The following is a 7,734-nucleotide window of genomic DNA, read 5'->3' on the forward strand; positions in this document are numbered from 1 at the left end:
ATAATAATTTTAGAAGCCTGGTGAAAAAATAAGCTCAAATACGGAATTACAAGAGCACGAAATGGTCATACGAAGCCGCAAACTGTTGGCACAAGATAAAGATATAAGATAACAAAATATAAGAGTATAGTAATCATTAGATACTAGCCACAGCCCGCAAAGTTTAGACTGACTAGTTGTATACAAACATACAGAGTTTTGATAGGTAAAATAGCATATACAAAATATCTCTCTCAAGTTAAGTCTCTAAGGCAAATAAAATACAAAAAGTGAGAGTACTAATAAAAATTGTCAAAGGACTCCAAAACATGATAAAGGTCCTTCGCTCTGTCACCATCAAGCAACTCACCGAGGTGGGTTGTGACCTGCATCTGAAAAAATAACAACAAAGTATGGAATGAGAACCGGAAGTTCTCAGTATGGTAACAGTACCCAATAATGTAAGATATAAGACCCCGGGACGCCAGAGGCAATCCTAGAGCTTCATATCCGTCATAAGATTCAACCTAAAGCATATTAAAATTAAAACCATAACTTTAAAACCTTTTTAAAAAAGGGGTAAACTAACTTAAGGGATTTCTAACTATCATTTCACCGCTGTCCCACAGCCTTCGTCAGCCTAACCGCCATGCGATCCCATTGCCACCGCCTTCCGATTCTCCTCAATCCCAGTAGAAAACACAAGTAATAGCAATGCAAGTAAAACACAAGTATAAGCATGTATATCAAGTAATTCAGGAAGCAACTAAGCATGTTATACAATTAGGCAAACAATTTAAGTCGGCAAAGCAGGCAATCAGATAGAAGATACACATGATAAATGCCTGTCCTATTGGCTGTGATATCACATTGTCGATTCAACTGCCAACCCGACACATCTCCGTGGAGATGTCGCCCTTCGGTCTCATAATGGGAACCCCTGAGATATCATGCTCGGATCATGGTCCAAGATGTCAGTGCCTGCACACTAGTGATTCCGAAGGGATACGAACGGGATACTCTTGCCATGGACCTCACATCTCAACGTAAGCGGGACTAACCACCACCCTTACACTGTCGCTGCAACCTCGACAGCCAGAATTAACCAAACCGTCCCTGCCAGGCGCATAGTATCTCAACAATCTCAATATAAAGCAGTATTTCAGTGGTTTTCAGAAATCATTTGTCAATATATCAGTAATCCATCATTCTGTTCCGAGTCCAAACTCGTCTCAACCACCATCAATTCAAAATTTCCACAACTCATTATGTCAATCGTTATTACAGTAGTCCATCATCCCTCTCAGCTAATCCATCCTCAGTACTCCAGAAACCTAAGTCTCTGTTTTCTAAACTTTTTACAAGAAAAATATCTAATTAAACTTACCTAAAGCATTTTCCATGTTTTGACACCTAAAAACAAGCTAAATAATCTTAGATAAGTGTTTCGGAAGTTTACAAGCTTGTCGGAAAGGTAAAACAGTTAAAAACAAGATTTTTATTGAAAAACAGGGCAGTGTGCGTATGCATAGGGTTGTGCGTATGCGCACACAAAAGGATTTTCAAGAAGTGTGCATACGCATAGAAATGTGCGTACGCATAGAAGTGTGTGTACGCACAGAAGTTAAAAGTTTTTATTTTAAACACACGCACAGATATGTGCGATCGCTCTAAACAGACTGTCACTCTCAGCGTGTGCGTGCGCACGAGGTTGTGCGTGCGCACAAGAGTGTGCGGATGCACGCTTCAATATTTCATAAAGTGTGCATACGCACAAGGCTATGCGTATGCATAAGTCAAAAATAGCCACTGATCAGAGCACGCGCACAGCAGTGTGCATGCACACACAAACCAGAAATCATAAATTTTATAACATCACAGAATTCAGATTTCTGACACAAACTTCTAACGATCATATCTTTCTCTACAAAATTAATATTTCTACAAAATCTATACTATTTTAAAACTCTTTGAATTATCTTTAAATTGATATAAAATTCATTCAATTTTAAAAATTGTAGCTCAAGATATGATCCGTCAAAGTTCACCAAAAATCTATTTTTACCAAAGTTCACTAATTTCTCAATTCCTTAAGATTTGTAACCAAAACCAAATCAAAACCACACCAAACTCCAATATACCTCAGAATTTACCCTTTTGTGTCTCATTTTACTAATCTTACCAAGTTTCCATTCACATTACCAAATTCCCAACTCCAATGATTAATTGTATCACACTAAAACAATTCATCACCCAACACAATCATCAACACCATTATATCACTAACATTCATCAAAATCAAACTCATTCAACTTCAATCTTAAACTTCAAATATCATTTATCAACTTCAACATCACAATTCATTAAAATATTCAAAATCATCAAAGCATCATACATCCTCATTCAACAATCTCAACAACCAATTCAATCCAAACCTATCATATGGGTCACTAGCCTAAGTGTCCAAAAATATTATATATTACATAAAGAAAATCAAAACCATACCTTGACTGATCCCCAATATGCACTAAAACCCAAAATTTGACCTCAACCAAACTTCCACAAGTTCTTCAACTCAACCAAGCTACCAAGTCCACTTTCAAGCAATTCAAGTCACCAACATTCTCCACACAACACTAATTCAAGCTTTATATACATAATTCATAACTAATCAACCTAGGGTTCATCAAAATCATAATTTCACAAGGATTAAGAGTAAACTCACCTTACCCAATATTGATTGAGTCAAAACCCAATAGGAATCAAGTGATAGAGTGTACCTAAACACCCAAAATCACAAGATTTCATTCAAAACTAAAACCCAAAATTCGAATTTTAGGAAATTAGACAGAGAATTTCGAGATCTTACCTACATAAGTGGGATAGAACTAACGGATTCAGTGAGAATTTCGCATGCCACTGACAGCACGCGAATCGAAATATTGTAGCTCGAGATATGATCAATTGAAGTGAGATGGAAATAGTGAATTTTGGAATCCTTGCTCTCTTCTCTCTTAACTCACGTTGATGCTGCTTGTAAAGGGGAGGAAGTGGCTGAAATGGCCACTTAGTAGACTTTTATAATGTTGGGTTTGGGCCCAACTTGGACCCGATCCAACCTGTTAGCGTTTTTGGTTCGTTTGACTTAATTTTGGACTAAACCTTTAAAATTAATGCCCAGTTTTCAATTCTAAATATTTTTCTAAAATTTTCTACTGTTTTTATTATTCTCGCACAATATCGGACCAAGTTAAGCCGGTGCTGTCGGTTAATTGATCGGTTTGCGTTTTTATGCAATTTTTCGAAGAAAATTATATTTTCCGACTCAGAAAAATCTATTGAGTCCAAATATCATGTTTAAATTTTCTAATTAATATTCTAATTTTTTGGATCCTATTATGGGTAATTAAATTATTATTATTTTACGTTAATTAATCAGTTAATTAATTTGTGATTCTTACACTATAAATAAAGAGTCATATGTATTTTATGAACTCAATTAATTATCTTTTGGTCCATTAATAGTTGTAAATTTATTAGCTAGTATATAAGTTAGACAACTAACAATTTAGACATTATTTTGCTACTGCACAAACAATCATACTCTAGTGCAAGGTTTATTATAATATATTATGGAACTATTTTGGATTGTACTTATAGTTCCATCTTTACTATCACATAGCACATATGAAAATCATATTGTAAAGACTTTTTTCAGATTGATAAAACATATATTTTGGATTTAACTTACAATTATTGTATATCCAAATTTTTATATATTCATCCATCAAAATATGTGATTACATATTTGTAGTATAATCTAATTTTTTTCAATACAATATCATTTCAGATTAAAGTGATAGCAAATCTATTAACATAAAATATAACCTTACAACAGTTAGTTACATTTTAAAAACATTACAAAACAACATAATTATCACAAAATGTCGAAACTAAAGTTATGACAACTACCTAGGACATGTCCTAAAGGCTAAGGCAATTATGATATTAATTATATGCAAAATTTTTAAGTCTAAAACATTTGAAGTAATATTCAGTTTTGATTTTTCAAATTCAATTCCATGTCTAACTCCTTCATTCTATGTTCTACCTCCTTCAATTTCTTTTTCATTAAAATAACATTTTTAAAAGTAATGTCCTCATCAATAATTTTTTGAACTAATACATCTAGTCACTTGAAATTCTTGCCATGTGGGGTGCTTGAAAACTAAAAATTTCTATCGTAAAAGTAAAAATATAGAAATTATATAAAATTTTCAAATTTAAAAGCATAAAAAAATTCAACTTCATGCAAAAATTATAAATCAATATTTATATTGTAATTAAGGAATTCCAAGAAAAACCTATTTGGGTTAAGTTTTGTGCAAGATTGGAAGAAACTCGCATAAGTGCCACAATAACATTTTGAAAACATGAATTTCTTCTGTCTTGGCTACCTAACACTTCCAAAAGAAAATGTGCAGCTCCTACTATCTCGTCAATAATATAATCATGCAGAGTGCAACTCTTAGTTTCTAAAGAATGATCTTCATGAAAGATTACCATGAGTTCATAACACGCAGCGAAAAAAAAAAGAAGTTAATCCTAAAGATCTATTTTGTACTTAAATTTTATTCTAAAAATAATACATAGATATAGATCAGATCTAAATACCTGTGTGTACGCTAGTAAAAATTACTTTTTCCTTCGATGGTACGAAGGCGCTATGTGTATCCACACCAAGACCAACTTTTGCTGTCAACTCCTTGACCAATGGACATCTGATCTAAATTGAGAAACCTCTTGCAACTCTTTGCATACCATAAAATTCTTCTCCAAGAATTAGACTCACATACATTTATGTGTGTAGAGGTAAAGAAATAAAATCCTTGTATTTTATTCTCATCTCCGTCACATTCCTCTACTCTTGGCATACATATATATGGTATGAGATTTGTTACTGATTTTAAATTTGAATCTTAATTCAAATTTAAATCATATATTAAAATTCTAAATCTGAATCCTTCAAATTTATGAATCATATCATAACTCAATTTGAAATAGAATCAATTAGAATCTCATCCAAATTTAGAAATAGAATAACTAATTATTCTCAAATCTCATTTAATATTCTCAATTATTATACTATTATTATATTCTTGGTGCTAGCAAAGAATATAATAATATTCTATTTGAATTAATATAATTATTTATTTGATCAAATCAAAATAATAATTAAATAATTCTATAGCAAAGATTAGAATACTCGTTAGTGTATGACCCCATAAGTTCAATACTAAGCGGGTAGTAAATTAGTCATACTAAATTTACTAATCAAGGTTGGCGTCTAGCAACACTCCTCAATGACCCAATAGTATGAAGTAATATATTTTTACTAAAAATCTTAGAAGAACAAAGTATAATTCCTTTCATCTTTCCAGCTCTTGGTTAACCCTTAGAGTATGGTTTAATTGTCAAACTCTAACTTGTTACCATTATTATAATGAACTGTGAATGACTTAAGAAACTCATTTCTTCATTCATTCAATCCCCTTGGCAAATGTTTTATTCATCTCAGTCATTATAATTATAGAGCTCAAACTCTTTATCGAGAGTTAACGGATTCCTTATTGATTAATCATTAATTCTACAAGTATTTAAATCATACCAATATCCATTCAACTAGCACCTTAGGGTATTAGGTGTCCGGAATCAAAGTATAATAAATACATTGTTAATTACTATGATAGTCGCAGGTCAAAGGAAACTCTATTACTATATTCATCTTGAGAATATCCTATTGACAAATATGAGGTAATTATAACCATTATGAATCTTCAAAGTGAGTCAATTCAATGGTCATATCTCTATATGCACCATCTATATATATAATTTAATAAATGAGATCTATTAATCTTCATCCAACGAAGACCATTATATATATATATATATTTGATCTTTCCAGATTATTAATGTCCTCTTTAACAATCCTATGACCAAGAACAATTTAGATTAAATTATAAAAGATTTATATCTCAATATTATGATAATTATCACAATGATAAATCTCTAAATTTAATCAAGGACCTTATTATATTAACATTTTAATATAATTACAATAACAAATTATTTGACACATGATTGATTGAATTGTGGTCATACTCCTTATTCCCAACAATCTCCTACTTGCACGAGAGCCAATCATGATAGATTGGATCTTGGGCATACTATTACCTCAATAATCTCCCACCTGCACTAGAGCCAATCAATCATGTGTATAATTTTTAATGCACATTTGTGTTTATCAAAACTCTTTTCATCTTAAACACCTTTGCTCTTGATTATGTTTGCTTGACCTTTTGTAAAATAAACCTAGTGCATAATAAATATTACGTTTTCTCAAAACATGAAATCTTCCACTATAATAGTGCATACTTTTATTTTAAGGACAATCCTTATTGAACATGATTATAAGTCATTTAAGTAACTGTTAGATCTATCTTTATAGAATTGTATCATTATACAAATTAGCTACTTTTCAAAAAATTAGTTTGACGATCAAACGTTTTGAATTTTCTGGAGAAAGTATATCCTCTATTGAGTGGTATACAATTCTAATAAAAGTAATTGTACTCCCACTCTTTTTTTAAGGTGAAATTCCTTTTTTAAAAAAGAGTTTAATTTCTTATCACAGACACTTTGTCATAAGAATAATGATAAAAATAATCTCATTATTTTTTTAGAGTAACCAATAAATCTCATTTATCAAACCTAATATCAATTCTATTGTTGTGCAATCTCTTAACACATATAAGATATTTTCAAACTCTAATGTTCTTGAGTTTCAACTTATGTCATTTTCCACATCTCATATGGGTTTAAAATTAACTTAGTGAATACTTTGTTAATTTAGCCACATTTTTAAAATGTAATCCAAATATTTAATGAAAGATTAGCAGCTAAATCAAATTCTTTGTTTCTTAAACATAATGAAGTACAGAGAGTACTAGTATTTGTACATTGAGAGAATCTTATTTTCTATTCAATAAAATATTAATTAGATATTAGAGATTTTACTTTAAACTCTTATAATAAAACAGAAAAGCTCTGCATACAAGCGCTAACCACTTGTATGCTTTACAAGTTACTCAAAACCCTAAAACCTAAAACGCGCTCCAATGGTTACGTCATATACACGCGCTATATATAACTACCAAATTTAAAAGATTTGTTTCCTTTCTTCGTTCTTCTTCTCCTTCTTCTTCTTCTGGTTCTTCTTCTTCTCGTTCTTCTCTCCTTATTTCTAGATTTGTTTTATTCTTCGTTCTTATCCTCGTTCTTCTTCTTCTTCTCGTTCTTCTTTTTCGCGTTCTTCTCTCTTTTAACTCCAGCTTCGTTTTCTATCGATTTTTGTTTACTGAAATCAAAGTTTGGATTCGTTTTGAAGATAATTGTTGATTCAATGTCAGATTCTCAGCTGAATCAGGGCGAAGTGGATTATGAATTTGAATCTAACGAAGTTCCTGAGGTTTGATTTACATACGTTTACTCTGAATTTTGCCAGCATGTGTGTTTACAACTTATGACTTTTATTTTCATTTTAGTTGAGTTGGTGCCGTTCGGGTGTATTATATTTGCAATAGTTTGGTGTATTTATAGTTTTTGACATGGTGTATTCTGCAGTCTCTCTCTGTTGTTGATGACCAGTTTATTCCGAAGGTTGGAATGACCTTTACCACCCTTGAAGATGCTGGA

This window comes from Arachis duranensis, chromosome 6 (genome assembly GCF_000817695.3).
Source record: "Arachis duranensis cultivar V14167 chromosome 6, aradu.V14167.gnm2.J7QH, whole genome shotgun sequence".
NCBI classification, from domain to species: domain Eukaryota; kingdom Viridiplantae; phylum Streptophyta; class Magnoliopsida; order Fabales; family Fabaceae; genus Arachis; species Arachis duranensis.